This window comes from Trachemys scripta, chromosome 9 (genome assembly GCF_013100865.1).
Source record: "Trachemys scripta elegans isolate TJP31775 chromosome 9, CAS_Tse_1.0, whole genome shotgun sequence".
Lineage (NCBI taxonomy): Eukaryota > Metazoa > Chordata > Testudines > Emydidae > Trachemys > Trachemys scripta.
The window spans coordinates 68,884,435-68,899,445 of NC_048306.1; the positions used below are offsets into that span (position 1 = coordinate 68,884,435).

The 15,011-nt window shown below is 40.3% G+C and overlaps 1 long non-coding RNA gene across 2 annotated transcripts in view; it reads left to right on the forward strand.

The window, feature by feature from the left end:
- Positions 1–15,011, forward strand: part of LOC117883196 — a 93,404-nt gene that overhangs the window by 49,404 nt on the left and 28,989 nt on the right. Inside the window, exons 1-2 of one of the 2 annotated variants that reach the window (XR_004647202.1) lie at positions 5,661–5,753; positions 7,912–8,160. This is a non-coding gene — a long non-coding RNA (uncharacterized LOC117883196). Of the gene's footprint in view, positions 1–5,660; positions 5,754–7,911; positions 8,161–15,011 lie in introns of those variants that run through there. The other variant, XR_004647201.1, reaches the window with a different exon arrangement.

The following is a 15,011-nucleotide window of genomic DNA, read 5'->3' on the forward strand; positions in this document are numbered from 1 at the left end:
CCTGGCCCAATCCCATGGTTTAGAGAACAAACTGTTTTTTTCCCCACATCAATCTGCCAACCTTCATGTAAAGTACTGGTAGGAGAAAACCCTACAATATGGTGCTACCTTTTGTGAATTGTGTTTTGTTGGGCAGGGCACTCAAATGGAAAAAATACAAAGTGTTATATTTAATGTGGTGCAAAGAGGAGGAGCAGCAAGGTGAGACTAGCTCAACCGGGCAGTCATTTCTTTTTAGGTTGCCTGCTACACCTGCTGCCTATGGTCCAAGTGGCTCTAGGTTCAAACCACATTTTCATTTAAATCCACAAAGGAAGTTGGTTACAAGCCTGGAACTAAGGTCAGTTTTGCTGAGGCTGTCAAACTAGGGTTGGTTTTGAATATGCCTGGGCGAGGTTTCATGAAGAGAGATGCTGTATTGTTTGAGGGGAAAAGCAAATAAAATGTGTTGGGTCAGTGAGGTTTTGGAGTTAAATGAAATGCAAAACTGAAATGTCCACGGTTCATATAGCTTTACTTACTTTATATCTGATGGTATGTAAATATGAATAAGCCCATGTGGGAAAATGAAGGGTTAAAATCCATGTGCATGTTATATAACAACCTGGTATATGGATTGTGCCAGCTCTTTCTCAGACCCAAAGTCCAGAGTTTGGTCTGGAGACCAGAGGCCTAGCTAATAATGATCAGCTAAGAGAAAGCTGGGGTAAACAAGATGACATTGCCTTTGCTAAGATCTGCTTGGTCAGTAGAAATGCCAGATGTTGAAGCAATAACTGAATAATTATGTTTCATCCAATGTTTCAAATTGAACAAAGAATCCCTGTTCCTATTGTGTTTCTCCTGAAGGGAAAACAGTCTTCCCACAGATCCAACCTTGAGTTTATGAAAAATTGGCACGTCACTATAATGATATGGCATCCTTCCACCTCCCTTCCAAGGGACCAACGTCCTGCCTTAAGACATAAAGGAGACAATCTCTATTTCCATATGCTTTCACTGTTTCTTTGCTTTAACCCCTAGGAATGTATCTGGTGGACAATCAAAGGAGTTGCTCCGTTCCTATGGACCCCAAATCAGAATTCAACATATATATTTTATACTAATAACATTTTATCAAAGTATTAATCAAATGTTAACTTGCTAACTTGAGACCATGGGCAGAGACATTGTGTAACCTTTTAACCATTGGCTATTGTGCTATCTTGTCTTGCTGCAAAACCTATCCTGGGGTGTGGAACTGCCTACCCTGTCACCTTCCCCCGCCCATGGAAAATCTATATATTTCATTGTAATCAATTGATTGACAGTGTCTCTGAGCTTAATAAGCCAGGTGACACTCCGCCAGCGCTGTGTGTAATAAACCTCTATGCTTTGACCTCTACACGGTGTGGATTTATGTCCTTCAGAAAACCTTATAGAATGTAATGGGGATTGAAGCAATAAGGATATATTGTTCCAAAAACCTGTAGGATTTAATAGCAAATGAGAACCTTCTTATAGGCTTTTGCAACCTTTCTATAGAACCTTATGGCAGGTCTAGTGCTCTATTAGATGCTCCAAAAAAACCTATAAAAATCTGTTATTTTGTATTAAATTCTACAAGGAACATCATGACATAACTTTTTGAAGAATTTGTCTTTTTTTTAAACTACTTCAAGAATATGTGGTACGTGCATCTCTATCCAGGTTATCTCTTGCTCATTCTTCAGAATATCTAATATGCATAAGAGAAGCTCATGGCAACAGGCTGTTTATTAGCAATTTAAACTCTGGGGTACAAACCCCTGTTGACTCATATGGAAAAAAAGCGTGGCTTGGCCCCTCTGTTCACTGATTAAGCCTGCGACCAGCTTTCCTTGCCCTTTTGTGCCTATTTCATTTGACTGCTTTAAATGAGTGTGACAGAGACTCCTGACATCATTGCCAAGTGCTCCGGTCATGTCCTGCTCTGAAAACAGACAAATAAAATTGGTATGAAAGAGGTGCCCTCAACTCAGAGGAAACACTGGAGCATGCTAGGAAATAGCTCAGTGAAGATGAGGCCATGGGAATAGGCAGTAAGTGGGGGGAGGGCACAGGGAATTTTTTGTATTTATTTTAAACACATGTATTTGTCATGATTCATAAAAGGAATTTGGGTGGGAATGTACAGCTGGGAAGGCAGAGGATTATTTTTATTATAAAAATATGTACTAATCATGGCTGAAAGCGCAGAATGTGGGTGGGGCTGTGTATAATGAAGGAGCCACCTACTGTGGATGGAGGAAGGGAGTGAGGAGAATGAAGGCAAAAGAATACTATTTTTTCAGATGTGTCAATTTAAAATATGTCTCCGTCTCGGCGAGGGCTGCGTCTGAACTGCAGCCATCCATTCAGCTTCAGTGCAGGAGAGAGCATACTGAACAACTTATATTCAGCTTTCCCTCCAATTTCTCTGCCAGGAGCATTGAGTGACTTATTCTAACACCTTTTGTTAGTAGCTCTTATTTAAATGTCAAGGTATTTTTTAAAAATCCGCTAAAATTCTTAGCACGCTTTTAGCCACCGCTGCCCCTTGGTCAGGTTACCATGAATGTCTATGTTGGAATCCCACCAGAAATCCTGCCTAGATGTACTATAGGAGTGGAATGTTCTGCACTGAATACCAGGAAATACTTATTTATACTGTAACAAAATTGATGGGCTATGTAAGCCTCCTTGTGTAGTAATGGAAGCCTCATTACTAGAGACTTTTCAAATTACACAGGATTACCATCAAAGAGAAAGGATGGTCCAGTGATTAGGGGGCTAGTCTGGGATGCAGAAAACCCACATTCAGTTCCTTGCTCCACCATAGACTTCCTGCATGACCTTGCACAACACACTTAATTTCTGTGTGCCTCAGTTCCCCATCTGTGAAATGGGGATAATAGCAATTCCCTACCTTGCAGGGGTATTGTGAGAAGAAATACATTAAATAGGTTAAGATGTTCAGATACCACAGTGATGGGTCCCAGATAAGTACCAACTGTTAGAATGCTTGTGCTCTTATCTATTTTGGTGTCTACAGCCATAGGTGCTGGAGTGGTGGGATTATGTGAAGATCTCAGGTTTTTTTGTTTGTTTTTTTTTAAGTGGAGAAATCTCAGAAACTTGAATCATAAAGGCTCAAAAACCATAAGGCAAATTAAAAAATCACACAACTCCCATACTTAAAAAAACAAAACAAAACATGATTTTTAAGTCAGTCTCTTTAATTGGGGGGTGGAGGGCTGACTTGTGATTTTTGCATGCTTTGGGTTGGCAATACTGGACCATCCATTGGAAAATATAAAGTAGGGAGACAGACTAAGAGATCGAGTTGTACTTGTATAACTCTAATTCCCACTACCTTAGAATAATGGTGAAAGAAGACTAGGAATGCGAACAGCAGCAATAGGAGGGTTTCTAAAACTTCATAAACAATTTTATTTGGGGACAGTACCATTGTTCTGGGCACTGTAAACATGTGTACAGCTTGCCTTTCTTAACCCATCCCTCACTCAAAGGCCTAGTTATACTTAACTCCTATGCCTAACTACTCATCTCCTGATTTTGATATGATAACTTTGGGGTGGATGTAGCAGTATAGCTTATCTGGTAAAACTCTTCTCTGTGTACCAGGATATCCTGCACAAAAGTTAGTGATGGGCATATGCCAAAACTTTTACAGAGCCACATTTAGAAAAGCGTCTGACTATTCAGATGCTTATCCAAAGCTAATCCTGAATGGTTTTGTCTAGAAACGTAGTAAGGATAGGATAAGCCGTGGGGTTTCTGAATTCTGCAATGACTAGAAATCCTGTGAAAACAGACCCTTTCGTGGAGTTTCAATTCCAGATTTAAACAGAAGGTTCCAAAGCAGACCCACAGGGGGAAAAAAACAGCAGTGCTAGCATGAAAATTTTAGTCAGTTCTTAATTTATCCTCCCTGATAAAAGGCCTACTTCTGCTCCCACTGAAATGGGGGGATGGGAGTTTAGCCATTGCCTTTGGTGAGAACAGCAGGCAGGCACTAAAGATCAAGTTTTAAAAATGATTTAGACACACCTAAGATGCAGAGAGGTGCCTATATACCTTTAAAAATCTGCCCCCAAGGGCAAAAGCACTAAGGCACCTATCTCCCACTGATGTCGCTTTTTAAAATCCCACAAAGTGCCAAATTGCATCTTTAGGTGCCTCAGTACTTATAAAAATCTGGCCCTAAATCCACACTCCTGATTTTTGTTCATACTTAGGGCAAATCCTATCGTGCAATTTTGTACGTGTGTGGGGGAGGGCGAGAGCAGGCGATATTAAGGGGTTATCCTTCAGGTGAGGAGTTAAACCGAGGTTGCTTTAGCCACTCTTGGTGACTGACCAGATGAAAATGAAAGATCCTGTGGCTTTTTTTAAAAAATATTGAGGCTTCCCCTGACGTCCTGAACAACATTTTCCCTCTTCCACTGAAACAAGTTCTCATTGTCCAGTGCTTTAATGTGAGTTATTGCTAAGCAGAACTTGGCTGCTCTTTTCTGCTTACACAGTAAACACACTGACAGTATTAACAGGACTCATTATTTTATAAAGTCCGCTGGGATAACTTACGTTTGAAAAATTCTATATAAAATCAAATTCTGATCTGGCTACTCTGCCATTGCTTACTCTGAATGATGCAATAAACAGGCAGGTTAATTAATCATTTCTCTTTCATGCAATATACGTGTCATGCACCAAGAAATACTAAGCTCATCTATGTAGTTCTTCACACCCAAAAGGTAGCCATCAGCAGTTCTTGCAAAGAGTTCTTTACATACTCTGCACAGAGTTCCACAATTAAAAAAAACTCCAAGGGGACTGGTGTATGAAGTAATATAGCGAGTGATTCAATAAGAAAATAATGTGTGTCATTTGATGCAGACAGTACTGTGGTTGGTATACATACTACAGCTTTCCCATAAATAGAAATGACAAAATTGTTGCTCTAAAACTTGTCTGCGTAGCTAAATTGAGACTGACCTCACCAGAGGATTGTTAAGGAGTTCCTGTTGGCATTATTTGATGAAGAAGTGCGTCTGAAGCTAAAATGCCTCTGCATCTATTCATTGTGCTTTTCAGATCGGTAACAGCAGAAGCCACCTCAGTTCCCAGCAGAAAATATTTCTCACTCTTTATTTTCTCAGTCTTGGGAGGGCCTTCACGACCCTCATATTCCCCGTAACAATTTTCCCACTAGTGACACAGGTCTCGCATTTTGATAAATCATTCTTTAGCCCATGATAGGTAGTTGGAGCACCCCCTAGAAACCATCAGCTCTGTTCTGCACATCCGCTAGAGGGACTTGTTTGAAAGCAATGCGATGTGCTGTCTCTCTGCACTGGGGATTTGGGCATGCTGCCACAATAGCACTCCAAGCTCCTGGCTCTGTAGGAAAAAGGATGATCTTTTGACCAGTATTTTTATCCCCTGGGCCTGATTCTCCTCTCACTTATACTGGTGTAACTTCATGTAACTTAATTTGAGTTACTACATTAAGTGAAGGGAGAATCAGTGTGCAGTCATTGGATCATCACATAAACACACATACATTTTTCTTGCATTAAAGAAACGCTCAACAAAAGGTCCCAGATGTCAAAGCTAATCAATTATTGGAATTTTCTGTCTCCATGGGTGGAGTCTGATCTAATCCAAGGATTTCAGAAAATGAACAATTACTGGGTGGGACACCAGATTTTTCCTAAATTAAAAATGAGGTGACTATTGTGACTATTGATCCCACACAGAGGGTTTAACTGAAAGGTCAGGAAGGACTTTACCACACCTCATAAAGCTGGATTAAATTACAATCTTTAGTCAAGAAAACTAACAGAAATCAGTTTCCAACATGAGTAAAGATTAAAGGGTTGGGGCCTCAGTATGTATCTTCTAGTATACATGCTAAAAGTGTTGGGACTTTGAATTTTCATTGGTACATAATAGTTGTATAAAGACAAACAAAATAGCAAAATACTGTTCTAGAATTACCAAGTTGCTGTTTTATGCCTGAAATTTTCCTTTAAGTTGTTTTGTTTTGTTTTAATATAAATAAAAGAAAGAAAGAGAGAGAGAGAAAAAAAAACCAAACTGTAACAAGCAAATTGTGAAGTCCCAAATCTCAATTCCCTTCAGATGTATGTACCAAAGGATAGATCTACTCTGTTAACACTCTAAAACCTCAAAGGGGCAATGAGCTAGCATGCCTTTTGTCATCATGATGCAAATTAACAAAAACTATTTACAGCTTTGCATTTCCACTAGTAGGTGGTGCTATCAGTTTTACCATTCATTACAATAGAGTACATGCTCAGATGTGGGAATTTTCAAAGCTGTGCAGGGGGTCAGCCACACATCTTCCATTAACATTTATTGAATATGTGTGGCTAACTGCTCCACACTGCTTTAAAAATCTCATCTGGAGTTAATAATTTTGGAAAGTGCATGATATGTTATTCCCTAACAACCATTTTAGGTTGGATTCTGAAAGGAGCGTAAGGAAGTCAGATGCTCAAATCCCATTGACTCTCAATGGGAATTCAGCGCCTAAGTTTCTTAGAAAATCCCAGCCTTAATAAATATTTGGGCCATTCTTCTTTTCTGTTGTTTCACGGCCAAGGTGATCAGTGACTCAGCTATTTTCTCAATCTCTATTGTAATTTTATGGACATCTCCTGAAATTGCCAAGGAACCTTTCCACATTTTATAGACTTTGAAGAATGTCCAACTAATGCTAGTTATATTATTTCTAGCTTTTTAAACTAATGCAACTGGCACAACACAGAAGGACAAGCCATGGGATGCAGAGATCAGGAAAACTAGGCAGCAGACTAGGAAATAGTAGAAGCATTCACTGACGTTCACCAAGATTATAATTGCTAAAATAACCTTGAAAGGGAGGTTAAATTATTTAATACTATTGCAGTGATTACCCAGATCTAAATTATGCTGGTAAAAATGGAATGAAATAGGGCTCTGTCTATGGTAATTAATCAGCCTATCCACAGGTGATCTCTATATGGTCAATGCAAAACTTCTGCTAATGCAGAGATGCATACACCTAGAAATGACAAGTCTACATATTAAAACCAATTATGCAGTTTACAAGAATATCCAAGTCCTTTGATATCTAACCAGGAAAATTATAGTGAAAAGGAGTGGGGGCAGGGGAGGAATGCTGCATACATTAAGCAGTAATGATCTAGACAGCACTTTCCTTGAATTAGTTCATTTTAAAAGAGAACAAAGGGTTTGTCCCGCTGGGTAGCTTTTCAGCAGGGATGCCCTGGCTGTCTTATTTCAGATCTGCAACACTCTGTAGCTTCAGTTAGTGGTAGCACTTGCACTAGTAACAGACATTTTGGCATGAAATCTGACTTCAAAGCAGTGGAGGGTACTTAAGATCTACTCAGAAATGGGTGGAGAAATGCAGTGCATTTGAAACATTCTTGATCATTTGTCATGAAGGTGTCATTTATAGAGGCCTGTCTATACATTTATAGGTTGGGTTTCTCCTTTCTTCTTTTCCAGTTGTCTGCCTTGGACTTACCTATGCATCTTTATTTTCTGTCTCTTTTGTCACCTGGTTACTTACTATGCCCCCTGTTAAGCCTTGCCTTAGGCTTTTGGCAATGTCAATTCTCCCACGAATCCATAAACAAGAATATTACAATATTCATAATACTTAGCACATACAGAGCCCTCCATCTTCAAAGCACTTTACAAAATCACATTACAATAGGACCAATCCTGTATTGTTGGGGGAATGAACTAGCTGGTTTAATAGGTTTTTATCCTTTAACTTTTTTTGATTTTATGAACTAATAATTAATTCTCAAAACCCCTTTTATGTGACATGTTAATATCCTTACTTTGCAGAAAGAGAAGCTTGGCTTGAATGGGATTCCACAGCAGTGTAAATGCCTATGTGTCTACACCTGCACATCTGTTTGCAGAATTGAGGCCTTTCTGTGATTCAGCCAAGCACCCCAAATCTGACTGCTGATCCCAGCTCCCTTGAAATGATGAGTTGAGCTGTTGGATGGTCTAATAACAGGAGCCACCAAATAGCCATACAGAGACAAGTAAGAATGAAGTCGGCCAAGGCTATCCAAGACCCAGACTTGTGTCAGTACAACCATTTTTATTATAGATTAAATTTGTGGTTTTATTGCTATCCGCTATGTGGGCATCATTAAAAGGTCATTTACCAAGAGTTACCAAACCACAGTATGTGAGATGCAGCACTGCAGTTATTTTCTCAGAAATCTCTGTTTGGTAATTGTTGATAAATGTTGAGTATTTGAATGGTGACCACACTATTAACTGGGTAACGTTTTCAAAGGTACTTAAGCGACTTAGGAGTCTGAGTCCCATTTTCAGAAAGCATTTAAGTCAGTTAAGCTCCTAAGACTCCTAAAAGTCTAGGGCTTGGGGTCCTAAAGTAACTTAGATGCTTTTGAAAATGTACCCACTCTGCACAGTTCTGAAGCCTAGCTCTAGTGATGGAGGTTAATGAGGTTTTAATTTTAAACTCAACAATTTTCACTGAGTTTCGCTTTGATATTTGGGGTTCATTTGAACTTAAAGCAAAATTCAGGAGCTGCAAATGTAGACAGAACAAAACCATGGCGAATGTCAGCATCAAATGCTACAAAGCCAAACTTCTGAATTTCTCACAGCTCTGTCCAAAAGCATTTATGTTTACCAGCTTTCATCTTAACCTTGCTTGTGCCTACATGTAGCCTCCACTCCCACCTGAACTAAAGAGCAACATCTTGAACCAAGAAAAAATTAAAAGGTAATGGAAGCATGGTAATCATGGAGAGGATTTTCTATTTAATCTTTTCCCTCCTAATATACCATATGGAGAGTTTGAGAATCCACAAATATAACTGAGCATTTAGACAATTAAGGCCAAATTCATCCCTGGGGTAATTCCACTGATTTAGTGAAGCTACACCAAGACTAAATTTAGTCCATATTCTCCAGAGTCTTTGCAATGATATGATCTTACTTTTTACACTATGGGCAACCCAGAATGAAGATATCACACAAACAGGCTTTTCCAATTTCATCCGCTTAATAATTTTATTGTAGTTCTAGGACTTAAGAAGATCACATTTCACTGATTTAAGGGAGTACATTTAATACAATGCACCAATTGCTACCATCATGATGGGCTTGTTTGTGATCTATACATGTATTAATGCTAATAAAACACAGAATTTCCCATATGTAGACGTGGCCACTCCTTCCCTCTACTGCTGGGGATAATCATTTTTACAACAGGCGGTCACTTGCACCAGTGAAGGGCATTTTAACACCTTTCCCTGTGAACCGATGAATCTAATAGAATCCCAGCAGTGCATTTAAACTTTATTTCCTAGGTTAATCAGGCTAAAAGACAGTTAACTAAGTTTCCCAAAGGGGGACTTCTCTACATAAGAAAAGATGCTGATGGAATTATTCATCATCAGAAATTTCAACCACTGAAAAAAGAGAGGCGGCACCACTGGGGAAAGAAAGGGGGGTTTTGTCTTATAGTGGACAGCTTCTTAAAAAAATATTTTCTGAACAAAGGAGTCAGGCGAGTCCCCTTCTTTTTTTGATCTTTAATCCCTTCTCTCCCTACTAGAATAGCAAAGGAGCTCGCCTCTCTTTCTAATAAATAGCTAGCAAGGCAAGGCATTCAATGCTATGTCCCTTTGATCAACACAAAGCTGTCAGCCCCTGCCGCTTTTTTTCTCCCAGCTCTTGTTCCTGGTTAAAAGTGGAAGTAATACCCCCTGAAAGAAATACCTAGGTGTCCTGCAAATCATCAATCCTTTTTCTTTTTATTTCCCCCAGCAGGCAGCCCACCCTCCCCGCCTGAACAACCTGCCCACCACCATCCCTCTTCCTCTTTCCGCCCCGTCTCCAGAATCCCAGTTCTATTTTATACACAATTCAATGTGCCAGTCTGACCTACTGGGACCTTGCTGTCTGAGACTCTACCACTCTATGCAGACAGGGGAAACCTCCGCTCTATCAATAAACAACATTTGCTTCAATGCATCGCTCTACGTTTTACTAAAACATTCCTTATCAGACGCAGCAGCATGATGCCTGGAAATGAGTTTTTTATTATTTTACAACAGCCCCACCTACCAAAAAAAAAAATCAAACTGAATCTCTGAGATCCGGTTTTGATCAAATCTTTAGGTTGCTGCATTTAGGAGCGCATCAAAACATTGCAGCAGTAAACAGTTTGCAAATATTGCTGTTTTCAGAGAGGTCATTCAGCACATTTTAAAGCTGGCTTCTTGTGTACTGCTGCGGTTATAAATAATCTGTGTTCTTCCTTATCATAGCGTGAGGAACTGATGGACAGCTTGCAAATATTATGCAAAGGAAATAATTCACAAAGACAAACAATTACAATCAACTTATAGAATATGAGATTTGCTCTTAATGTTTACCAGGAAAGGGAGTGTAAGGCAGAGCGAGAGTATATATAAAAAGCCTTGGGGGTAGAAGAAAGCACTATCAAAGATCATTATTATTTGACAACGCCATACCATTAATGGCACAAAATCCTGTTTAAATACCTTTGGCATTTGCCCCCAGAATTGTTGCATTGGGTGCATTATGCATGTATATATAATATGTTTAAAAAAAAATCAGGATTGAGTGAATACAGCTCGTTGTGCTGGCTGCAAAATGTCAAACTGCAGTGGAAAGAAATACAGCATTGCAGTGGTGGTGCGCTGAGGCCCCCGGTAGGAAAGCAGGAGCTATTAAGTGGAAAATTCCTGCAGAGGACGTGTTTCCATTTCTAATGCGAAGAAAGAGGGTGTTGTTTGAGGCTGGCAGGTCTGTGGAAAATACAAGAAAACACAGGGAAGATGAGAAAATGACCTCATTGAACTCTGAGAACTTAAGCAAACAAACAGCTTCAGCCAACATACCACATTCTTGTAGTACTTGTGCCTAAACAACAAACTGACCTATAAGTTATATAATCACCCACAAGGCCCTGTGGCCCCAATTGAATGTGGGGAGGGGGATTTTCAATACAGTGAGAGAAAAAAGGAGCATAACATAACCGTTTGCAGAAGAACATTTGAACAGACCATTTCCCCTCACAACTGCCCCTCAAATGGTGCACTTACATGAGGTTCAGGTTTAAGTGCACTCCGAATACCAGCAGAATGATGGCACTAGTTGTTTATTATAGTAACAGTGATTTCAGTACAGCATAAATTTTCCATTTCAAAGGATCCTGAATGCCTTCAGGGAAGGGACTAGGTTTCATGGCACAGGGTGGCCTGTATAAAGGTTGGTGGGGGTTTCTTCTAAAGAGAGTTAAAATGGCATTGTTTGAAACTAATTCAGGGGGCACAAGGAATGCATGTTGAGGGGTCTGAGCTTCCCCCTTTAGAGGCCCCCTATAGAGTTGACTCTGAAAGCCTGAGTTACCATTTTATGTCAGCTAAACAAATCCTAGTGTAAAAATGCAGGGGCTAATCAAAGGCCATGTTTTTGTTGTTGTTGTTGTTGTTGTATAAAGCTACAGCCTAGCAGAAAGGAAAAATGTATGCCAGCAACTGAATTTGCTGAAAGGTTTGATTCACTGTTGTGATACTGATCCTGGTAGATTTCCAATAACTAGTTAATTGGAACTAACAGGAAGAGAGTTATTAACTGTAGGGGTGGTAGATGCAGCATAATTCAGTTTGCAATAATATTACTAACAAACTGTGAACTGTCATTTCTGTTTGACAAACCTGCTTTAGAAACATCCTCACTGCTAGCACATAATGCTAATGTATGCTTGCATTTAATGGGCAGCCTTTTTTAATGCTGTTAAAATCATGTATCCTACTGGTTGCCGACGGTTTTGTGCACATTCAAAATGTTAACCTGCATATGCTCAACCATCCAGCATTTCACATTACATCAAGGGGCTTTGCCCACCTGAGGCACGTTAGTATTAAAGGGTTTTGACAACTTTAAAGAGGGCACCATGCTTTGTGAGGAAACATAAACATATTCCGAGATGCGTCGGCTCTCAAAGATTAGTTACTTAAAACAAGCTGGGCCTGGCTGGAATAAATTCTGACATATAGACAAAGGCAACTCACGCCACAAAATTTAGATTTGCATTCAAATTTCAAATGACCCACAATTTGGATGTGGGGTTTTGATCCAGCCCTTTATAAAAATGGGGATCACTGGCAATAACTGATCCAAGGTCTGGTTTTGAAAATCCCAGCAGTCCCGGGGAGAACACTACACCTAGAGATTTTGTTCAGCGTCACCTTTGACATCTACAATAGTCAGATCATTTGATTAAGGATGGGTGACTTAGATAAAATAAGAATACCCCTGAAGCAGAAATGCAAACCCAACCTGTTCTGAGGTTTGAAAAGAATGTTGTTGTATTACTTTTTCCCAGGTTAACATCTCTCTGCACTTCTGAGTCTTAAAGTGGAAAAAGCCGCAATAACACGGTACAAGAAAGATCATTCTTACAAGATATTCAACTCCATTTTGAAGACCTATTGTATTGTAAATTGTTTGGCTAAAGGTCAAATTAGCATCTGGCCTTTGGGGCTCTTGGCTAAAATATTTGAAGTTTTCCAACCATCACTCAAGATAATTCTAAAAGGCTCCAAAGTACATCGTTTTCAAGTATGAAAGAGAACAAAGGGGAATAATTGTTATTAGATCTAAAGCAGAGATTACACCCTGGTCAATTTCAGAACCAAAACCAAATTTGCCCAAACTTCAGGGGTGCTTGGATTCAGGCCTATTGCTAATCTCATGTATTCTCTTCAGTTTATACCAGACAGATGTTCAAGAACTCCTCATACTTATTTTAGTCCCTTTCTGGCAATATTTAGTCAGGACAAACTATATATTGTAGCAGTTATGGATAAGGCAGTAACATCAAAGTTTTCTTTTCCTTCTATGGTGTAATCCAGGGGCACTCAAAGGGGTGCATAATTGACAAATAAGAGCAGTTTCTCCCTGAACATTCTAGCAGGAAATAAAAATCTCCCAAATGGCTCTAGAGACAACACAAACCTTCTGAATGATAAATCGGTGCACTGCCCACAACAAAAGCATTCCCTGCATGCAATAAAATGAAAGGGCCAGGTTTTGCTCACTTTGACAAAGTATGGAAGGGAATGCAACAAGAAACTCCCCATCTATGGTTCAGAGAAGGCAAGGACCATGCAGGTCTAGCACCTATAGGGACTACTAGCCTTCCCAAATGGTGCAAGCCTCACAGTCCTCTCTGCATTTCCTGATGCAGGGGGAACACATGCTGCACCCTTGAAGAGAGGTAGGTGCTAGAGTGGCCATGCTCACCCTGAACTCCAGCAGAAATTGTCCCACCACCAGGGTTGGGTGGCTGTGACTGAAAGGCATAATCGAGCCCCAAATGTGTAGTCAGTGAAATAAAGAGCCATTCCCCAAGTCCTCGCTTCCCACCACACATATCTAATGCATGTCTAACTGCAACTACAGTAGGTGAGGATGCCCGTGCACAGGGCACTACAGTTCTAATTCCAAATATTTTCATAGGGCCTCACCTTAAAAGAGGCTGGCTTCAACAGGGAGTGATATCGGTTGGAGATAGGTGTCTAAATACATTTGAGGATCTGAGTCCCAGTTACTCAGCATCTTGTAGGGACTGGCCCTTAATGTTCATATTATAAGCAGCGGCGGCTCCAGGCACCAGCACAGCAAGCGTGTGCCTGAGGCAGCAAGCGGCAGGGGGCGCCCTGCCAGTCCTTGCGAGGGTGGCAGTCAGGCAGCCTTCGACGGCATGCCTGCTGGAGGGCCACCGGTCCCGTGGATTCGGCAGCAATTCGGCGGCGGGTACGCCGAAGCCACAGGCATGCCGCCGAATCTGCAGGACCAGGGACCTCCTGCAGGCGTGCCGCCGAAGGCAGCTTGCCTGCCATGCTTGGGGTGGCAAAAAACCTAGAGCCACCCCTGATTATAAGTACCAGTTATAGTGCATGTAACCACTTTAGTTTTGATGTTTGCTGATTCAGTTGAGAAGGGAAATTCTAGCAGACAATTTTTAAAAAATTAATCTGAGGGATGAAGCATTCACTTGAGCCAGGTATAGCGTGGGTAAAATGTGTTCAGTGCTTGCCAGGACACCTCAATCCCGACCTACAGCAACTCTGCTCCTCCAGAACTAGGCCTCACTTAATAGAGACTGCAAGTCATACCAAATGGTTTGTTTTTATCCTAGTGCTTGTTTCTGCATTTGAAAACCATAGCACAAACTTATTTTTGCAAGTATTGTGGGTTGCTCCTCTCTTATTGCTTGTGGATATTTGACAAAAACAGAGGTGGGGTAACTGATCTACTAAAACACTTAGAAATCATTAATCCAGAATGGAACAGAACAGTTGGTTTGGGGTTGTTGTTGTTTTTTTTTTTGGTTTTTTTTTTTTAATGATCACCTTTGTCAGAGATCTCTTTGAGAGACTTATGGAGACAAATGGCGCAGAAAGAGACTTTATGGACCAAATTCTGCTCCCTGATGTTTATATGCCATTGCCTTTGAAACAAAGCTAGGTGAACAATCCACAGGTAAAAATGTATTCAGCCAATTTGGTGCCTTTCTGTGTTTGCAAATATGCCCACCAATAGATTGTGAATTTTACTGATTTGCTCACTATTTGTAACTGATCTACAAAAATGTTCTATGAACCATTTTCAACCTATGGATTGTTTATGAACTGCTCAGTGTTGGTGTATGTTTTTTTATAACTCATTCTTCATGCCATGTGATTGGTCACCTAAATCATATGGAACTGTTTCTGTTTCCTAAGTTTTATGAACAGGAGTCCCTGAAGAAACTATTGGGGTTTTGGTGAGTTTGGACTATGGAAGGGAGCACTTGAGAGAAGGGAAGAGAAGGAGGGAGATGGAAGTGAAGAAAAGAAGGTGAGCAAGCCAAGGGAATT